Source organism: Rhinolophus ferrumequinum, chromosome 9 (genome assembly GCF_004115265.2).
Source record: "Rhinolophus ferrumequinum isolate MPI-CBG mRhiFer1 chromosome 9, mRhiFer1_v1.p, whole genome shotgun sequence".
NCBI lineage: Eukaryota > Metazoa > Chordata > Mammalia > Chiroptera > Rhinolophidae > Rhinolophus > Rhinolophus ferrumequinum.
In genome coordinates this window covers 87,546,187-87,569,152 of record NC_046292.1, presented here as the reverse complement: position 1 = coordinate 87,569,152, position 22,966 = coordinate 87,546,187, and the positions used below count along the sequence as shown (strand labels likewise).

Here is a 22,966-nt window from a genome sequence, read left to right as displayed (position 1 = left end):
AATTAGAAAATAGCACTTTTCTTCTTCTTCTTCTTCTTCTTCTTCTTCTTCTTCTTCTTCTTCTTCTTCTTCTTCTTCTTCTTCTTCTCCTTCTCCTTCTCCTTCTCCTTCTCCTTCTCCTTCTCCTTCTCCTTCTCCTTCTCCTTCTTCTTCTCCTCCTCCTCCTCCTCCTCCTCCTCCTCCTCCTCCTCCTCCTCCTCCTCCTCCTCCTCCTCCTTCAAAAACCATTTGGTTTATCTTCAAACAATTGGAGGAAAAAAAGAGAAAATTTTCCTTCTAAAATTTTCCATATTTTTTCTTTGAGTCTTCATATCTCTCAATACTTCTATTTTCAGTCATGGCTATATTTAACCTTTATTTACTGTCTCCAAATTTCTGACCCTGCTACTTAGTCTAATTTCACAGAGGAAAAAAAAATGCCATTGGTTAGTAATTCTGTCAATTTTCTGCTACCAAATCTGTGAACTTACATGCAACCTCATACATCTTGTCCCTCTTTCTTCATGTTACTGAAGTGGGAAGGATTCCCACCCCCCTGTCCATGGCCAAGTGTGCTTTGTCCCCTTGGCCTGTGTTCTGTGTCCCCTGCTCCTCCAGGGCCTGGCTACCCTGTGAATCCCTCTCCCTCCTGTGTCTTTAGCTCCTGCTCTCTAGCAGCTGCTTCCGATCAACATGATACACTTGAAGTCAAGGCTCTTCAATGTTTTCAAAAACCTTCTTCATCCCACATCCCCCTAGCAATTGCTTCTCTCTCTCCTCATCTTGATTGCAAGTGTCTGTCCCCATCGTTCCACTGGAAGTGGAATTAAAGGTCACCAGTTGACTTGCTAAACCCAAAGGACAGGATTCAATTCTCAATTACTTAACCTTTTGGAAGAATTAAACTCTTTTGCCCACTCTCACCCTCCCCTGGACTTTGAGACATTGCACTCTCTTAGGTGTCTTCAGTGCTGTGAAACCTCCCTTGATAACCTCAGCAATGCCCATGTTTTCAATTTTCATCTCTATCCTGACATCCCCTAATCTAGGTCTTATCCGTGATCTTTTCCAGACTCTCCTATTTAACTGCCCACCAACCATCTTCACTGGCATTTCCCAGTGATAACTCACATTCATCATGTCTAAAACGAGATATATAATTTTCCCTGAAAACCTAGTCATCTCAGGGGTTTCCTATCTCAATGAATGCCACCACCCTGCATCTGGTTGCCTAGCCAAACACATAGTTTCATTGTTGACACTTCCTTTTCCCTCTTTCAACTCCCAAATCGAACTTTTCAACAAATATTTTCTGCTCTACTTCTTAAATATCTCTTGAATATACTCACATACCCTCTTCCAATCTATTCTTCATAGTGTAGTCAGAATGAGCTCTGTGGAGCTTAAATCTGAAATCAAATACTTTTCGCAAAGACATTCTACTGCTGCTTCCCTTTGCTCTTACTCTAAATGCCAAGCATCAGTTACCAATGTTCTGTCCGTCTAGGCCCTGCTTTACTCTCCAGTCCTATCTCTGTCACTATCTCTGGCACACTGTCTCACTCCTCCACCCCGACCAGCACCCCACTCACCCCATTCTACGTGTACGTTCCAGCCGCAATAAACATCTTACCCTGTGCTCTCTTCCCTCTTGTCCTCTGTCTACAAGACTATTTCTTATGCACCTTCCAGATCTTAACTGAAATCACTCAGGTGCCCTGCAAAGAAGGAGCTTGGCTTGTAACGATGCGCCTCAGATGTTATGGCCATTTTTCTGTTTCCTGGGCATGCCTTCGCTAGACTACAAAAGGATGGAGAATCCAGTCAGCGTTCCCCAAGGAAGGGCTGCTGGCCATTCAATTACCCAAGGCCCATCCTTCCCATATTCTTGGCTAAGCTCTAGAGAAAGCCCCGAGAGACATTGCCATCACACTTTTGTGGCTCTCCTGGCAAACATCCAGCCTGAGTGTGCTGGATTCCTAGATACCTCTGTGCACGTGGGGTGTGGGAAGAGTGGCCAGCCTTGCACCCTCCAGATTAGGTTGTACAGTTGCCAGCTGCCCCTGGGATTCCTGGCTGTGTTGTACATTTCAGGACAGCCTTGTCACCCTCACAGCCACCGCCACAGTGTCCCTTTTGGCTTGAGCATCACTGATTATTCCGTGAACATGCACACACGCTAATTCTTCCAAACTACCAACCGAATCCAGGAGCGTTAAATGTCCAATGGCTTTCCTTGTGCCTACAAGTAGTGTCAATAAGAGAGTATCGTGTGGGCCAATCCCTAGCATGTGGTTGAAGACCATCTATGTCGCAGAGCCTTTCCTCATGGTCCTGTGACTTAGAAATCAGAACAAAGTTTTATGGCCATAAAATGAACCTTGAGTTTGCCAGAAAAATGTGACTTTTGAGGAAGCAGCTGGGTGCATAGACTCTGAGGTCTACAGTGTCTTTTCTTTCTGAAATTCAGCCATTGTCAGAAGCACTGCCTGAGGTCAAAATGGAGGAAAGAGCTATCCTAGCTGCTCGTTCACTCTCCCTCTGCTGCCGCTCATTGGCTGTAGTCAGCTAAAATCAGTTGACAGAGGCGTCAGGGAAACACATTCTGCGAAGTTGGCACCACCACACCTGCGTTGAGGGGGTGTCCCAAGAACACCCCACATTCAGTGACTCCAACGTGGACCCAGCAGACTGTCATCTTCACAGCATGATTTATTACAGCAAAAAGATACAAATTAAAATCAGCAAAGGGAAAAAGCACATGGGACAAAAGCTGAAGGAAGCCAGGTGCAAGTTTCTAGGAGTCCCCTCGCAATAGAGTCGCACAGACATGCTTAACTCCCCCAGCACTGTGACAGCTTGTGTGGAATTCTGTCTGCCTGGGAAGCTCAGTTCAGATCCAGTGCCCAGGGTTTTACCGGGACCTGATCCCATAGACACCCTCTGCCTGGCACGTACCAAACTCCACCCTCCCCGAAGGCAAGCAGGTGCTCCGCATAAACCACACTGTCTGTGCAAACCCTGTAGGTGCAACGAGCCATGCTGGTCAGTTAGGGAATGGTGGGAGGGCGCCTGGAATCCAAATTCCCGGACAGCTGCCAAGGGCCAGCCTTGCAAGGAGGCCTTTCTAAGGAGAGTAGTGTCAGGGCTGCTCTGTTGGCTCCTTTGCACACTCTCCTCACCCCAACCCAAGACAGAGCAGAGCAGAGCAGAGAGAATGTGAGGAGTGGATCTCAGGGCAAACAGTTCCAGTATGTACACATCAAACAGCAGACCTTTCATCACAGTAGGGCCAGTCCCTTATTGTCCCTTCCAGACATTGTTGTTGGACCACAACAATGACCTGGAGCAAGAAGACACTCCAGTGGGAAGGTCACTTGGGTAATGCAGTTCTGCCGCCACTTCCCCTGGCCTCACGGGCTCGGAATGGGACCTCTGAGGAGATGTGCATTCTCTCAGTACATAAGCCCTGGCACACCTTCTCACTTTGCTGCAACTGAAGGGACCACGATCTGAATGTTCTATTGATTGAAACTTGAATAAAGCTGCAATTTACACCTTATTGCCTGCTCAAGGGGCAGGGCAAGAACGCCTAAACAAATATCTTCTCCCATTCGGTTGGTTGCCTCTTTATTTTGTCGATGGTTTCTTTTGCTGTGAAGGTTTTACTTTGATATAGTTCCATTCATTTATTTTAGCTTTTACTTCCTTGCCTTTGAAGTCAAATTCATAAAATCCTCTTTGAACCCAAGGTCCATAAGTTTAGTACCTATGTTTTCTTTTGTGCAGTTTATTGTTTCAGGCCTTATGTTTAGGTCTTTGATCCATTTTGAGTTAATTTTGGCACATGGTGACAGATAGCAGTCTAGTTTCATTCTTTCGCACATGGCTTTCCAATTCTCCCAGCACCATTTATTGAAGAGGCTGTCTTTTCTCCATTGTATGTTTTTGGCTCCTTTGTCGAAAATTATCTGTCCATATTTATGTGGGTTTATTTCTGGGTTTTGCAAACAATATCTTGAATAAGGGGCTAATATCCAAAATATGTATAAAGAACTCATACAACTCAACAACAAAAACAACATTTCAATTAAAAAATGAGCAGAGGACCTGACTAGACATTTCTCCAAAGAGGACATACAGATGGCCAATAGACATATGAAAAGATATTCAACATCACTAATCATCAGAGAAATGCAAATCAAAACCACGATGAGATATCACCTCACACCAGTTAGAATGGCTATCAGAAACAAGACAAGTAATAACAACTGTTGGAGAGGCTGTGGAGAAAAAGAAACCCTCATACACTGTTGGTGCGAATGAAGATTGGTGGAGCTGCTATGGAACGCAGTATGGAGGTTCCTCAAAAAATTAAGAATAGAATGACCCAGCATATGACCCAGCAATCTCTCTCCTTGGTATCTACCCAAAAAATCTGAAAAAATTAATCCACAAAGATATATGTGCTCTGATGTTCATTGTAGCTTTATTTACGGTGGCCAAGACATGGAAACAACCAAAATGTCCTTTGATAGATGAATGGATAAAGAACATGTGGTACATATACACAGTAGAATAATATTTGGCGGTAAGAAAAGATGTAGTGCCATTTGTGACAACATGGGTGGATCTTGAGATTATTATGCTAAGTGAAATAAGTCAGAGAGAAACAGTGGAGACCATATGATTTTACTGATATGTGGGATATAAAACTGAAAGCAACAAAGGAACAAGACAAACAAATCAAGAAACAAAAACGCATAGTCATGGACAGTAGTTTAGTGGTTACCAGAGGGTAAGGGGGTTGGGGGGTGGTAGATGAGGGTAAAGGGGATCCAATATATGGTGATGGAAAGAGAACTGACTCTGGGTGGTGATCACACAATGGGATATATAGATGATGTATTACAGAATTGTACTCTTGAAACCTATGTAACTTTACTAAACATTGTCACCCAAATAAACTTTAATTTTTTTTTTTTAAAGAATGCCTAAGCAGTCACTTAGGGATCCTGGCTTCTGTCAGAATTAAGTAGCAACCTTTGGGAGTTGTAGGTGACAGAACACGTGTGGGAGGAAAGATTCCAAGTTCTTTTACTCTGACTTTTCAATTCTAGTTTTTTATTTCTATGGCATGGATCTTCTTCTCTCTAGATAAATTACTATCTTTCTCCTTTTTGGTAATATCCAGGAAGCATAATGTATTTGCTCAGGGGATGGCTTTTCCAGCAAACTCTATTTGACTTCCATGTAAAAGTTCACATCCCACACAAACAGACAAACAAAAAACTCACTCATGTCTGGACCCTGCTGGTTTTTTCCAGGTGAAACAGAACATGGATTTTGTTGGTTACAGATGTCCTTGCAGAGGGACGTGAGTGGATATAAATAACAACTGGCTTGGTACAAAGATGCCCAACCCTCCTGCATGAATGATCAAAGTTTACCTCCTGAGGGAGATGTTATCCTCCATGTGCCCTTGAGCTTTAGCTTTAGGAGTTGGGGGGAAACTTTCCACTCCAGAAGTAGGTGGGGTTGGGTGGAGATGGAAAGAAGCCTGGGCGAAAGTTTATAATCACATTCCAGCCACAGTAGTGAGCCAGAGTGGCCCTCTTCATCCATTCACGTCTTTAGAAAGGCCTCGGGGGAGTTTTCGGAAGGCTGACAATGACATTTAAAGTCCCCGTAAGGAATTTATAAAGCACCATCACAGCTACCACTGCAATAGCGCTTGAGGTTTAAGAGAGGACCTTTCCTCCAACAGCTCTTTTCTTTCTTTTTCTGTTAGGAGAAATGTAATCCACGCCAGTGACAGCTCCAGATGGCAGATGACTCTCGCTTCAGCTTCGTTCGGTGTTGCCAGTGCCCTGCCACCACACTAACGAACCTTCCGGAGGAGCAGTGCATTGCTGGGCTGTCTCTCCTTATTATGGCAGGGCCCCCAGGAGGACAAATGGACGAAAGCTGTTTTCTCCTTGGGAGTGAATGATTTAACTAATGTACTCATAATGAAGATCTTTACTATTATTGTTATTTTTCCAGTTAATTAATTAATTTCAATTAGAGTTGGCATTCAATATTATTTTATATTAGTTTCAGATATACAGTATCATTGTTATTTTTAATGGTGGTAAAATACACATAACATAAATTTACCATCTTAACTATTGTAAGTGTACAATTAACTAGTAATTATAATTATATATATATATAATATAATTAAGTATATTCATATCATTGTGCAACCAATCTTCAGAATTTCTTTGTCTTGTAAAATTGAAAGGCCAGACCCATTAAACCCCTGCATGTGAGTGTGTGTGTGTGTGTGAGTGTGTATAAGGGCATTTGTGAGTGTGTGTGTCTGTATAGGAGTGCATTGTTTATATGAGTGTTTGTCTGTAATTGTGAGTGTGTGCCCATCTGGTGAATATGTGTGTCTGAGTGTGTGTGTAAGAGTATTTGTGAGTGAGTGGCTGTTCTGAGTGCATTGTCTATGTGAGTGTGTATATCTGACTATATTTGTGAGTGTTTTCTCTACGTGTGTGTGCCCATCTATGTGAATGTGTGTGTGTCTGTATGGGAGTCACATTTTCTATGTGAGTGTGTATGTCTGACTGTATTTGTGAGTGTGTATCCATATGTGAGTGTGTGCCCATCTGTATGAGTGAGTGTGTGTGCAGGGACACAGGGAGAACTGGAGAATTCCTGAGGGGGTGTCTCAACCAAGGGGACTCTCCTGGGGGGGGCGGTAAGCTCCGAAAACACTCTCCATTGGCTTCCTAGTTATTCCAAAGTTCTGGCTAGACTGGTTTAAAGAGACTCCAAGAGATTTTTTTAATCTTAAAAGACTTTATAAAATACGACAAGTCAACTAGAACTGGATCTCTTATAGATGAAGGCTTTCAAATTTGAAGGGAGTAAATTTCCTATAAAATTTTGATTAATGAAAGACATCCAGAGTGGGTAGAGAAGCTATAACCAGCCCCACTAGTTTACAGCATGGACACGTGCAAGGCCTGCTTGGTTTACTCAATTCCATCCCTTACTCTGGCGAGGCCCAGACACTCTTGACCATAGAAACAAAACAAGAGACCAACATCCACCTACCACACTTATCTCACTTTTCAGAAGAAAAAACAGTCAATGATAACAAAGCCTTATAAAAAAAAGCAATTAAAACAGTAACATAGCAATGCATATGAAGAAATGATCAACAGAAGTGAAACCTAATAGTAATACCACATATTTATTACAAACGTGTTAATTGAAAGAATAGTAGCAATGAAAAACCACAAAAACACCAGATAATTATCAGATACACTAAAAGCAATGCTTGCTTCATTAAAATTGCCAGAATGCTGTGTGTGTGTGTGTGTGTGTGTGTGTGTAGGTAGGAGCATCTTCAGTAGAAGTTTTGCAATGTCCCCAAGGACAATATGACAGTTGGAGTTAGAATCTAGGCTTCCTCATTTGCTATCTGTGTGACCTTGAGCAAATTACTTAACATCTCTGCACCTCAGTCCCTCACTTCTAGTGGTGATCATAGTAGTATCTACCCCACAGGTCATAAAGCTGGAAGAAGAGGATACATATAAAACACTGTGTGTGCCCCTGGTCCAAAGCGAATACTAAACATTACCAATACTGGGAGGTATGAACTGAGAATCCTCAACTCATTCATGATGAATAATTTAATTTTTCCTAATAATTGATATCATCTATACTCTCTCATTATCAGGGAAGTGGATATTTAACTTGCTAGTAATTTCAGATACTTAGGGGTTTGGTCACAATCAGCGTTTTTTTGTAGTAGTTTTCAGTCCAGAAACTCTTCAGGAGTTTCACCTGCAATTCACACTTGTCAATGGGGAATTAGATTTATAACGGGCTGGTTGCAGTTGTCTATTTCAAACTGAAGCGAATGAAATATCTTCGAACACAAAGAAGCTGTCAGTGTAGTGGGTCAGAGAAAGATTTTAAATGAAGTCTGCCAAGTGAACGCATCAGTTTTTGCATGGTTCACAGCTCTCTTTGGAAGCCCACACCCAGGTAGGTCAAAGGGCAGACCTACCTGGGCATTTCACCAAAGTCTGCAATGAGGCCCATGGAGGCCCACTGGCAGCGGTGCCCAGTTTACGGCAGTCACTCGCTGCTGTCTGTTGTAGCTGCAAAACAGCACCTTCTTACTGGTGAGGTGGAGAGCTAGAACCAGGCCTGCAGGACTGCTCTGATGGGGAGCGGGAGCAGAGACACAAAACGAAACTTGGAAACTGGAAGAGAAGCTTCTAGAGAGGTCGGGCCGGAAATGGAAAGGACGTGATGTTCTTTCTGCAGGGTCTTCCTAGCAGCAGAACTTCTGGATAATGATCTTTGAATTTCCAAAGCAAGCAAAGGCCATTGCATAACCATATGTGGGGAGACTAAAATGCAGCCAAGGAATGGGGCAAGTTCTCTTTTCTTTGCTGCTCACTCAGCAATTTCTGAAGTGAGGTTTGCAGATAAATGTGCCAGAGTCCTTCCTTGTTATTCCTTGAATGTGCTCCTTGTTAGTAATTGTCTCCCATCACAGTGATAACTGTAAATTGTTCAAGTAGCATCGCTCTACCATATGGACATTTATCATGATCCACTGAAAACGTTTCCCACAACTCACTTTCAACTTCAATAAAAACAGTTTGCAAGCACACATATAATATGTGTTCAATAAATTCAGATATTGTGACTTAGAATATTAGGAGTCTTGAGTGGTCCACCCTACCTCTTACATTCTATGTGTGATAATAGTCTAGTATGAATTCCAAAATGAAGTCTTCTGACAGCCATGACTTATGGGACATTGTCCTTGATTATTCAAATTCCTTCTTAGTCATAAGCTCATTAAAACTTTTTTTGGTTTGTTTTTTTGGTGGGGGGAACGGAGCCAATAATATTTTATAAGTAGCATTGCACTTCATGGAAATTAACTTCATTTTAAATGTGTCCACATATTTCTCTACTATATTTTCATTTTCTATGCACCCTTCTAAGGTACCACTGTGTGTGTGTGTGTGTGTGTGTGTGTGTGTGTGTGTGTGTATGTGTGTGTTTGTATGGCTTTCTGTAGTACTTTCTTCCACTTGTCCTAAAACATCCTGTCTCAAACCTGAATGGTTCTTTAATGATTGTGTTCATTCATTCATTCATTCATTCATTCATTCATTCTGAATTAGCTGGTTTCCAAAGACAGCCTCAATAATCCACGCCTCCCAGTATTCACGCTGTTGTGTAGTAGTCCCCTCTCACAGTGAGTCTGGGCTTTAACCAGTGAAGTGCAGTGGAATTGACACTGTGCCCGTTCTCAGCCTACTCCTTAGAAGGTCCTAACAGCTTCCATTTTGTTCTTTTGGGACCTTTACCAGCATAAAAAGTCTAGTTATACTCATGGAGTCCAGCTACCATGTGGAGGGATCATATGGAGAGGCCAGGTGGAGAGGTAGATGCCCCGAGACTACATGGAGAGAAAGAGGAGTCTAGCTGTCCCAGCATCCTCACTGAGCCCAGACTTCATCTGTCCCTGCCAGCTCACTACCCATATGAATGAGCCATCTTGGAAATGGATGGCAAGGCAGGAGGCAAGGCATCCCAGCTGATGCCACAGGGAGCAGAGAAAAACTGCCTAGCTGAGTCCTACCAAAATCATAAAAACTATTGAGCAATTAAATCGAGTGGTTCTTATCTTAATCCACTAAGCTTTGGGATAGTTTGTTACACAGCAAAGGTAACTGAGATACATTAATCCAACAAATATTTATTAAATAATTACTATTGGTAGACTGTGCAATTAATAAGAAGTGATAATTATTCTTAAAGCATACAGTCCAGAGGTACAGTCCAGAGGGGGAAACTATAGTAAAAGCTAGTCTTTTGGGATTTAGTCAACAAGCCTGTTTGAATGATTTCATAGACTTCAAAATATTTTCTTTTTCTCTCCCATGACAAATTTCTTTTATATGGACCTAATTTGGCATATAATACATGTTCAAAATATGTGTTGAATAATTAATGTATTAAAGTCAGTAGAATAACTCTGATCAATGAAAGCAATATGGGTTGTTGACAAAAAATAGGAAGCAAAGACTTTCAGTGAATTATGTATGGAGAGCTGTCATTTTTTTTTCTTGCCTTGATAGTCAGCCACTCACTTTAAACTTTGGTTTCCAAATCTGAGAACCACATAAAAAGAACACCAAATAATTTCAAGGGTAAGTAATGATTTTTGTGTCCCAAAATGCTGTATTTGTGCATAGTAATCTTTATTTAAGTAAATTATATCCAATCCACACTCTGTCCCCCAACTAATAACCACTTACATGTTACTTCCCAGGATTTCTCTTTCCTCCACACTTTCTTTAGGGTATTTATTCCATGGCTGTTATGTGCATCAAATCAAACTTGTTTTAATCATGGGGAGAGAACAGAGGGAAGCACGTAAGTCCTATACCAGCAGACCTGGGAAACCTTTATGTATACTTTGCTAACAATGGCCCTTCCTTGATCTGAGGACATATGTGAAGAGTACCAAATAGCTTCTAGAAGCTGAATTTGGAAACAGTAGCACAGAAACTTGTAATCTATGAATGGTGGTAAATCTGCTCAATAGCCTGAACCACGTCCACGAAATGCTCCTCTCCCCACATGTACTGTTTTCAACAATATAAACTTGAAAACTTCAGGCGCAATCTCATTTTGAAAGGGAGATAGGGCTCCTGGAAGAGAAACATTAGGTATGTCATAGATGAACAAAATCAATTAATCAAATCAACTTGAGACTAATATGGTATTATTTCTTTCAGTCCCTAGCCTAGTCCCATAAGAGTACTCATTTATATAACTTTTAATAGTCTCAAATTCTCTCTCTCTCCCCTATACGTGTATATATATATATATATATATATATAAATAGATACAGATGATAAAGATATACACAATTTATTATTACAGCATAAATTTTAATTTTCTTATGGATACAATACTTACGTAGGAATTCTATGATATATATGTATGCATATTTATATACATACAAAAATATATGTTTATATATACAGAAAGCATATATATGTATTTATGTGTTGGTATAATGGGTGTCATAGAATTGAACAGCCTAGAGAAAGATACAGAAATCAGAAGTGTTTCATTTTGATTTTTAGCATTGGCCTTCAAAATATTTTCCTCTAAAAAGTCAATTGTAACTTCTGTCATTCTTTAAATTGGGATTAATTATAGAAAACACGGATATGATTTATTGTACAATATTAGTACCTTGTAGTTGCCTAGTAACTTATATCATACAAGGCTTTTTCATGACTGCTATTTAATTCTCTAAATAACCCTCTGCAATATCTCTGTACACAAATAAGGAAACTGAGGCTTGAAGAGGCAAAGGGACTTACAGTTACACAGCTGATAAGTCACACATCTGAGATTTGAATTAAAGTTTTTAAAACATCAAATCCAGTGTCTCAGCTAAAATACACTTTCACCAAACCACCATCTCTCTCTTATGCAAATTTTCTCATCAAACCGCTATGTTCCAAAGTCCCTCTAGAGTTGGACTCATTGCTTTTGGAAGGCAATGACTGGACCTATCCAAGTACTCTGAGCAGTGACATAGGCAAATAGGCATTGGCCCAGGGCTTTTTAAGTGTTGTGAGTGGGGGACAATAGTGAGATGGCTACTGTGTACCTCGCAGAGGTACTGCCTATGGTGGGGTGACACCAGCCACACCTGTCAGTCAACAGACTAGTTTTTAGTGGACCTCTGTAAGTCAGTGATTCTGTCTGGAGCAAGAGAGATATTGTCCCTCAGCTCATCAGTGAAGAGAAAGAGCAGCCTTTATCATTAGTCTCGGACACTTCAATCCTGATACTCCCACCCCTGAGGGCGCTTTCCTGTGGCTCGGCCTGCTGGAATTTTGCTCATTGAGCTGTGGACAACCTTGGCTCCCCACAGCAGGTTAAAACCACCCAGTTATTCTAAGTACACCAGCCAACGACCATCCTCACTCCAACACACACTTCCTACCACTTCTTCCCTAATTTAAAATTGCCTTTTGACACAGACAAGAAATATGACAGAACTTTCCACTCTAACACATTATAACGGAAAATACTCTTTGTGGCTGAGCGTTGGTGATCAAAGTGCATCACACATGTTTGCCAGCTGTAGTTCAGATGATTTCTATTTTACCCTGCATTAATTTTTTATGAACTCTCTCTAGGGCCCAGGGGACCTGTAATTGGCTTTTAGTTCTTTATTCTGCACTGTCGTGTCTAATTGCTGAGATGGTTCTAGGATAACACTCACATTTTAAGGTGGCTGTAATGTATTTACCGGCCTTCCCATCGGCAGGCAGGCTCCGGTCTTTGTGTGGAATTTTAATCATGTTTTTTTCCTTTAGAAAGGAGATGGAGGAATTATTGGGCTATTTATATATTGGCTTTTTATGATCGGTTTTTCACATCAGCAGCATAGCATAGAGAGCACTGCCAGTAAAAAACCTCAGACTCTATTTTCTAGTTTCCGTTGGATTCTTGAGGCAAGTATGAAACCTGTGAAGCAGAGGCAGGGCCTGTTTAAAATGAAGCCTGCTGTGCCTATGAAACATACTTCTGTGTCATATTAGGCCTGTTGGGTCCAAGAAGCATCTTCCCTCCCCCTGAGCAGAAGCAGCCATGATTGTGTATCAGACTCTCTGGATTCTTCAGTGCGGCCAGCTGGTAGTTCCCACAGCCTGTCCCTGGGCCCCCTTTGTAGCCCCCATTACCAAAGAACCCCATGGACCATTTAGAATACACTGTGACATAAAAATGAGAGGACCTGGAGGGATAGTTGCTGGTTGCCAGGGCTCCACATGCATGGCTAGTGCTACAATCTCTTCCTCTAATTTCAGATGTTCTTTTTCTTGCCAACTTCATATGCTTTCTAAAACACAAGAAGAAAAAAATCTGGTCATCTGGCCTTACTTCCTTAAAGTGAAGCTAATAGAGGTATACAGGATCTGCCTACTGCAGCTACTTTTCTTCCAATAGTGATTGTAGCTACACACCCTGTGCAGATGGCATGCAAGATTCCCCCCAAATATAATTTCATGCCCTTGACTTCTCCAATTGGTTTCAACTGCTCAGAGAGTCCAAGTTTTGCCTAAGTCACTCTGTTTGGAGAGAAAGAAAAAGACTTCATTTAGCTGTTGTGGCTTGACGATTCCCTCTTGTGCAGTGACAGCTTGAAGGTACCCAAGACTGCGTTCATTGCAGTGTCGGGCGTCTGATCCAGCTCCTGCTGAGGAATCGGCACTCTCCACGGCATAAACCTCCTTTCTTTTGCAAGACTTCCCATCTACGAGTAGTACCAGCTCCAGCATTATTGTTAGGTCTGAATTTGCTAATATTTAACTCATTCATCACAGACCATAAAAATCTCTGCTCCTTGAAGTCTCTGAAGTGTGTGAAGGCCAAATGTGTGGGGAGTTTTTAGTGTGTTTTCCCCTGTGTTCTCAGGGCAAAGAGGTATTGCTCAATTGCACTTGTTCAGTCCTTGAAGGTGGAAGGCAGCGCCTCTATTTGAAGCTTTGGTTTATTCAAAGGGGAGCAATCAATTTAATTCTGCATGTGTTCATTGAATACTTCCTATGACTCAAGAACAGCGCCAGTGGCTGTAGGGCAGTGCCTCTCAAACTGTTCCCTGCACGAGAATCACCAGAAGAGCTTCTGACTAGACAGGCCTGGGACAGGTCCAATTAATTTGTATTTCTAAAACACTCCAAGGGGATGCTGATGCTGTCTGTGAGCCTACTTTGAGGAGCACTGCCATGAGAGAGCCTTTAATGAATTTTCAAGGGTTTGTGGGAAGATATGCAAACACATTTGAATTAAAGATTAAGACAACCAATAATACAGGGCCCAGTGATCCAAGTCTCCAAATACACACTGGAGATGCCGAATGCCAAGGGCCTTCAGGAGGTGATGAGAACAAGGTGGGCCAAAGGTATCACACTATAGTTGACCTTGTACAACACAAGTCTGAACTGCATGGGTCCACTTACATGAGGAATTTTTTCAGTAAATACATGGTGTACCATAAATGTATTTTCTGTTCTTTATGGTTTTCTTGATAATATTTTCTCTAGCTAATGTTATTGTAAGAATACAACGTAGGTGTTAATCAACTGTTTATGTTATCAATGAGTCTTCCAGTCAATAGTAAGCGTTTAGTAGTTAAGTTTTAGGGGAGTTAAAAATTATATGCAAATTTTTGACCGCATGGGGGTGGGAGTAGGTGTCCCTAACCGCTGTGTTGTTCAAAGGTCAACTGTAGTTGCCACTAATCTGGGGTAGGGTTTTGAAGGGGGCAGGGTTTTGAAGTGCATGATCCACATGGGTGAGAAGAGAAGAGAAGTCTTTCTGGAAGAGGACAATAAAAGTGATATTTACTGATAATAAAGATTATTTAATATGGTGTTTGCATTGAGAGCTGATGAGATTGGTTTCGCAGGGTGCATAATTTCTGTGGAAATAGTTGAAGACCTACCAAACGAGAACAGGCAAAGTCCATTGATTTTGACCTTGCTCTAACATGGAACTGAGCCACCATCTCTTGTGGTTTGGCAGAGACAGAAAGGGAGGCAGAGGAGTGGGACAACTTTATAGTAGCAAAAAGGAAGGCTGTGGGCGTGCCCTGATCGGAGGTTGTTGGCAGAGGAGGCTGTAGAAGGGCATCCCTAGATGCAGGGCCTCCCATGTGATATATTAGGGGTACACGTTTGGCTTTCTCTGGTTAGTCCTAAGTTGGAAGTGGAAATAAAAAGTAGAGAACCTGCCCTTAATTTAGTCTTGACCATTTGGAGCCAATTGTTATAGAAGTCATTGTTTGGCTTTCTGGATTGTTACTTCAGATAGCAGTCCGGCTTCCTGCAAGTTCTGACTGAGAGCGGGCAGGCTTCCTAAACGGGTTATGACAGATAAGGTTTGGTTTCCTGGGCAGGTTGCTGCAGACCTCTATTTTTTTTTCCATATTAAAGATTTTATTTATAGTTACTATTGTTATTAAATCTTTCTTACATCGTTTACAAGTAAATTATTTTGTAGGGAGTTTTGTTGTTGTTGTTGTTGTTGTTTTAATGCTATTCCTAACACCTTTAGGTATGTCTGTCTATCCTCAGATACACCTATGTCTCTTGTCCCTGGGCCAGTCTTTGTCACCTCTCAGTGTGGCATCACATACATAGTTTTTGACTGTGCCATCTCCTCCCCCTTTGTAAGTATCTTGAGAGCTGGATCCTGGGATACCTTACCTTATACTCTTTGTGGTCTCCTTTGGCAGGTTTCAATCCATATGGCTATTTTTTACCCTAGGCTATTTGAATTCATTGTGCAAGTACAATTTCATGAAACACTATATGAATGTTTCACTCACACACAAATATCTAGAATTTGCAGCATTCCATTAAAATAAAATCAAAGAAATGAAAAGAAAATCTGAACTAATGTAAACAGACCCCTCTGGTTAGCTTGCACTGTTTCGATTGAATGCAAAATGCATGTTTCTCCAGATGGCCACGGCTCTCTCCTTCCTGGGTAAATGAAACAAATCAGATGACTGACTTCCATGACAGTTTTCATTGCATGAGCCATTTAGTTGCCGTCTTGTTATTCTTTCTGATGCCGTTAGTGTCAAATAATAGACCCTGGTATTTACTAAAGAGCATTATAAATACAAGACTGGGCTTAGAAGCCTTGGGTTCAAGTTCTGTCACTATTCTATAGTTGCTGGCTTGTGATCTTTCTTTTTTAAACATCTTTTTTAATTTTTAATTTTTTTAAATTAAATTTATTGGGGTGACAATGGTTAGTAAAATTATATAGGTTTCAAGTGTACATTTCTATAATACATCACCTATATGTTGCATTGTGTGTTCACCACCCAGAGTCAGTTCTTCTTCCATCACCATGTATTTGATCCCCTTTTTCCTTTTCTACCACTCCCCCCCACCCTCCTTACCCTCTGGTAACCACTAAACTGTTGTCTGTGTCTGTGAGTTTTTGTTTCTTTGTTTGTTTGTCTTGTTCCTTTGTTGCTTTCAGTTCTATATCCCACATAAGAGTGAAGTTATATGGTTCTTGACTTTTTCTGTCTGGCTTATTTTGCTTAGCATAATAATCTCAATATCCATAGACACAAAGAAATGGAAAGATATTCCGTGTTCATGGATTGGAAGATCAACATAGTTAAAATGGCCACATTATCCAAAGCAATATACAGATTTAATGCAATCTCCATCAAAATCTCAACGGCATGTTTTCAAGAGATAGAACAAAAAATCATTAGATTTGTATGGAATCACAATAGTTTCCATATAGCCAAAGCAATAGCCAAAGCAATCCTAAGAAAAAAATAAAAGGCTAGACGTATAACACTCTGACTTCAACTTGTACTATAGCAACAATAATCAAAACAGCATGGTACTGGCAGAAAAACAGACACACAGACAAATGAAATAGAATTTAATAGAATAGAATTGAAAACCCAGATAATTTTCAACAAAGGAGCCTAAAAGATACAATAGAGAGAAGAAAGTCTCTTCAATAAATGGTGCTGGGAAAATTGGAAAGCCACATTCAAAAAAAAACGAAACTAGACTGCTATCTGCCACCAAAATCAACTCAAAATGGATCGAAGACCTAAAGACTTGAAACAATAAACTGCATAGAAGAAAGCATAAGTACTAAACTAATGGACCTTGGGTTCAGAGAAGATTTTATGAATTTGATCTCAAAGACAAGGGAAGTAAAGGCAAAAATAAATGAATGGGGTTATATTAAACTAAAAAGCTTCTGCACAGCAAAAGAAGCCATCAACAAAACAAAAAGGCAACCAACCGAATGGGAGAAGATATTTACAAACAACACCTTTAATAGGGGGTCAATATCCAAAATATATAAAGAACTCATACAACTCAACAACAACAACAAAACAAACAATATAATTAAAAAATGGGCAAAGGACCTGAACAGACACTTCTCCCAAGAAGACATACAAAAAGCCAACAGATACATGAAAAAATGCTCAACTTCACTAGCTATTAGGAAAATGCAAATCAAAATGTGATATCGAAATCACCTCATATGTTTTAGAATGGCTATCATCATGGCAAATAATAGCAAGTGTTGGGGAGGCTATGGTGGAAAAGTAACCCTCATACACTGTAGATGGGAATGTAAATTGGTAGAGCTGCTATGGAAAACAATATGGAGGTTCCTCAAAAAATTACGAATAGAATTACCATATGACCCAGCAATCCCTCTCCTAGGTATCTACCGAAAAAATTTGAAAACACTTATCCGTAAAGATATATGTGCTTCAACGTTCATTGCAACATTATTTACAGTGGCCAAGACATGGAAACAACCAAAATGTCCTTCAATATGATTGGATAAAGAAGATATGGTTTCTATACACAATGGAATACTATGCCATAAAAAAGATGAAATACTGCCTGCGCTGTATTTTTATGTATGGTCTGGCCATTGTCCGTTTGTATGTTCAGTCTCTCATTTCTGTCTTAGGGAGAGCTGGACACTGTAGAGTTTTGTGGGCTGCTCTTAACATCATCTCTCCCTTCATTTTTATTTTCTATTCATTTTCTGGGAATGTAGCCTCAGTCCACTTAATTGGTGACTTTTGAGTGGCCTTTCCTTTTATTCTGAGCACCCATGAGCCCCTTCTAAATTCTGTTCATTCTATAATCTCTCGAATTGATAATAAGTAAACTTCTGGACAAGAAGATATTGGTCCAGTAAACCCTGAATAAAGCCCAATTCTTGTGCTGCTCACAAGGTGAATGCTATGGCTTCTATCACTACAGAGGTACCAGGGCTGCTTGGGAGGCATCAAGGACCAGGACTAATGGTCATGATTCTACCCTTGACCTCCTGGGAACAGACTACTTTCCCAGGAGTGCTCTTTGCAGAAGCTTCCACGGCTCCAGATAAAGGGCAGTCCTGCAGATTTTTGTTGGATGGATGCAGCTGCAGACTCTGGTATCTCTGCTGATGGAGGGCAATGGAAACTCTACAGGTAGGGTTCTTTTTGGAAAGCTAACATCCTACAGGCCTGCTGGCCCCAAGGAACTGAGCGATGTCACCTCTTTTCTTGGCAAGCATTTAGAAAGGCTCCACATCAGCGCTCCCTAGACACCGTGCTAAAGCTTTGCAAGAATACCCTCTGCTCTCACCATCTGTCTGCAGCTGCTTTGGCCATGGAGTTTGGCTGCCAATCTTCCAACAGAGATCTCCTCCCTTAGGTTTCTTGACCAGCTCCTTGGTGATGGTACATAACCTTTAGCCACCTCTCTACTTCTGCTGGTGGTTCAACCTGTTTTTTTACCCCATTTTATTTTGCTGTCTGAAACTCATCTTGATGTGACTCCCAGGATGTCTAGTGAGCCGTGAGCCCCTAATTAATTCTCTAAGTGAAGTTCATGTGTTGAGCCATTTTCTCTGAATTGCTTATTTTGCTGCACTTACATTCATTTCTCGTGGAAAAAATCAACAGATAAATTGATCACATGTATTAGATTAATTCAGTAAACTAAAATGGCCAGAGGCACTCAGTGTAAAATATTTTAGCATTTAAAAAGTCTGTAGCAATAAACACAGATATTATCAAAATAAATAATACATCTGGAAACTAGGACTTTTTCAGCTTTGATTTCAGACATGTTGAGTTATGTTTGGGCATATGTATTTGCTCTGGGAAAGAAACTAGTATCTTTGTGTTTGTTGCACAACAAATGAAAAATTATAGAAATAATTATTATTCTGTTATATATATATACACATATATATATGTATGTATGTGTATATATATATATATATATATATATATATATATATATATATATATATTCCTAAACACCCCTCAGTATTTATTTTCCTTTTCTTCTATAGTAATTGAGCCTCCAATTTTAGTTGAGCACTTACTTGGAAGAAGACCCCATTTCCCAACTTCTCCCATGGCTAGTTAGGGCCAGGTGTCAGAATTCTGGACAATGGGAAATAAAAACATTTGCAAAATTTCTGCTGTGAATTCTTAAAGGTGGAGGTGTGCCTTTTCTTGCTCTCGTTTCCTTCCTGCTGGCTGGAATGTGAATATGATGACTGGAGCTAACACAGTCTTTATGAGCCTTAAGGATAATGAATGCAGCACTAAGTTAGAAAGAGCCTGATGGCTGTGGAGCTCCTCCTCCAGCCCTGGAACACCTTGTCAGACACTTAAGTGAAATTAAAATAAATAGGTGTGGAGTTTAAAGCACCTAATCCTAATACATACACCAAAATAATAAAGAACGAGGAATACATTTTCATTGTTCTTAGAAGATTGGGAAGAACATTTACGCCATATAGAAGTGCTCTTGCCTTTCTTACCTTAAATCTACCCGGGAGCATAGTCACTGGAGTCACAAATAGTAACTCATCATGCTCACAGACTTTAGTGGGTTAGAGCTGCTCCTACACGCAGGATAATACAGAGGTCGTTATGTCAAGACACTGATGTTTGTTTGCTTTTCTATTATCACCAAGACTAACATAATGTCATGTCAAGTATGTAAGTAGTCATGGTATTATAACTCTAGGGAAGTCTCAGGTTAGAAATGATGGAAGGATAAGTTTTCTTAAAAACAAACAAACAAACAAAAAAGGATGTTGGTAAAAGCCAGGCTTCACAATGTCAATCCCAGATGCCTTCAGGGACAAGCAGGTAATGTAAATGTAGAGTGATGGAAGACTACTGGAGTGGCGGGAACTCACGCTCAAATCCTGAGTCCATGGCCTGCTTGAATGCACACAGGTGTTTCTAAAACACGGTTCTGGCCAAATGAAACTCACCCCTGAGCTGTCCGATGCCTGGGTCACCAGTGTAGCCTCTGGTGTATCCTGATGAACATCTGCATTGGGTTAGAGTAGATTCCAGTCTTGCGGCAAGACATGATTTCAGGCTTCAAGGAGTTTATATCAAGGGGAAGAAGGAAAGACAGGTAAACACTTTCTATCTATATGATGACTTTTAGAGCTTGAAATGCCTCAGTAGGATCAGGAGTTATAACCTGGGAAGGTTATCTTTGAGCTTGCACGAAATATGGAGGTTAAGGGACTGATACAGGTCAGAAACAAAAACCCAGGTACTAGACAGACAAAGGAAGGAAGCACACAGAGAGAGTTGGATTAAAAATATACCTAATTTGCAGAACTGAGGTTTCAAACCCAAAAGTAAACCATCAGTTTTTTTCTTTCCTTTCCGACTATATTGAGATATAGTACACAAAAAAACATTGTGTAAATTTAAGGTGTACAAGGTGATACTCCATCAATCTTTGAAATATAGGACAAAAAGTAACCAGAATAAGAAACATATTTTTAAAATGTTTTAAATGAAGACAATAAAACTGATGTCTTGTGTGTTATGATACCAAAATCAGGATTAAATTCAGGAAGGATAATAACGCAGACAATATGAAGTGATATACTGATAGTCATTCTTCCCCTCTAACCACTCAAAAATACAAGGCTCAAAAATAATTACATGAAATCAGGATTTATAACAAAGCCTTGAGTTAATGACCTACTTGGTTCAAATTCCGTTTAATATAAACAGGTGATATGACCTTGAAAATTATTAGGAATACATCTGTTCCCTTCAGTCTCTAATTTGATATTGACAAGTATACAATATTATTTCATAGACTGTTGTTGAGACAGGCTACACTGGTAAACTCCCCATACGACGAAACTGACAACAATTCATAAAAATAAAACACATTTTCCTACAGCTCTATTCTTTTTTCCAGCCATAAAAATGTATTCAAATCAATATTACCTACCTAGAACAAAAATTATATAGTTTCATTTGAGATAGTAAAGAGGCTAGAATATTAGAAGATGTATGAGAAACTATATACTAAAAAGAGAGCTGGGAATGAATCACAAATCTTAGGCTTTATCCTTATTCTCTTCACTTGTGAGCTGTCTTCACTCAAGTGAAAAGAGATAACATGTATGAACAATTGCTAAAGAAGCTCAATATATAGGAATCAACATATTGACACTTAAAAGTAGGAAAGCCTGGCTCAATAGCACCAGTCTAATTTTTCACATCTATGCTGTGGGACAGATGGAGACAAATTGACATCTGAAAGGTCACTGATTTTGATATTCTTAGGACAGAAATACACCCAACTGGGAGTAAATCCACAAGCCACTGAAGTGTGGAGCCTAATCCAGTTTATTGCCTTCATCAAATATTTAAAAATGGTACAGCACTCATTGGAAAAAACTGAGAGGATAAGAAAGAACATATATATATATATATATATATATATATATATATATATATATATATATATATATATATATATATATATATGTTCTGTAGTTTAAATACGCACAAGCTAGACACTTTTGTTAAAACATCAGAATTATTTTTCTATGTAAACAAGAAGCTTTTAGTGGATTTTGAAGAACAGAGTTGATGGAACTGTGTATACAAAAGAAGTTGACAGTTTTGCATTATCTTTATATGGTAACACTAAAATTCCACTTAAACATGTTACAGAATAGAAGAGACCAAGTGATCACAAGCCAGATGAAAATGCTTGGTCTGCTGGCCCAGTGACTAATTTTTTTACATTAGGGATTTGACAGTGAAGATTTATGTTAAAGGTTCAGTTGCTGGACTGAAACAGAATACCAGTGAGGCTTCCCACACTAATCTCTTCCTTCCAAAAAAATTGTTTCAGAGACATGAACAACAGCAAAAAAATGTTCACTTAACTGTATGTGGTGATTTTTAGAATAATTGAGTATAAGTCCTACAATATATGAATTTCATCACTAAAATAAGAGTTATCCTGGGATCCACTCTAGCTATAATGAAATAATGTATTAAAACCAAACCAGTAAATTCTTCTTAATAATTGAAACATTCTGCACAACTTAACATTCTACCCCAAGTATCCATGTACAACAAATTTGGTTCGATAAGATACAGAAGGTTATGATACAAAATAATAGTCATAACAAATTAACACAGCTTTGCTCTCCAGATACTATAGTTCTTTCTCTGAACCCTGGATGCCCTTTTAAAAGTTCATTGATAAGGGACAAAATAAGTACACAAGGCCAGAATGTTGAAAGGTAATCTATATCCTCAAAAGAAAGTAAAAGGTATTATGAACAAGTTATATCACATAAACTGCACTTACCTTTCTCTGCAGTACGAGTTATGATACCCACCAGCTACTGGAATCCCTAAGCAATGGAAAAACAATCAGAATTATGTGCTCTGTTTTTGTTTTTATCAGTTAAGTTGAAAAAAAAAATAGGCTAGTGTCAAAAGTACAATAGATTTGAAATAAAAATGCCTAAGTGAGAGTTACAGCTGTGCCAACTTTTGCTGTGCAACCTTGGGCAATTTAATTTATTTTTTGTCTTGAGTTCCTCTTCTATAGACTGAAGAATTTGAATAGATTATATCTAAATGCTTTTTAAGATCTGACAGTTAATATTGTCATGTGCAGATATTCGTCTCTTTAGGAAGTCCTGCAAAGCTTTTTTGTAATTTTCTCATAACAATCAATGGAGATGCCATAGCCCACTCCTTCGTCCTTCTTATGAGATCCCCAGGCTTAGGCGAGACCAGTTTTGTTTGTGATTGGTTTGGAAATGGGCATGTGACTCAAGTTGGGAACACTGAAACTGAAGGGTTCTGGGAAAGTTCATTCTTGTTTTACCGAGAAAACTTTTGCTCTCTTTCTCTGGACCTGATTGGGTGCAAAATGTAAAATCTGAAATGTTATCACTATCGCTGTATCACTCTAGAGGTGAAACCAATGTTTTGAAAGGCTGAGTCAAAGAACTGTTGGGGAAAACGGACTCAGAACCACAGGATTAA

General features: G+C 39.8%; 1 long non-coding RNA gene across 1 annotated transcript; it reads right to left on the bottom strand.

Moving 5' to 3' along the window:
• Positions 1–10,052: 10,052 nt before the first annotated feature.
• On the bottom strand, positions 10,053–22,632 carry LOC117027210 (uncharacterized). The gene is made up of 4 exons (XR_004423884.1): positions 22,278–22,632; positions 19,906–20,015; positions 12,839–12,943; positions 10,053–10,727 (listed from the first exon to the last, which is right to left on the bottom strand). It is a non-coding gene; the product is annotated as an uncharacterized LOC117027210 (long non-coding RNA).
• Between the last annotated feature and the right edge of the window lie 334 nt (positions 22,633–22,966).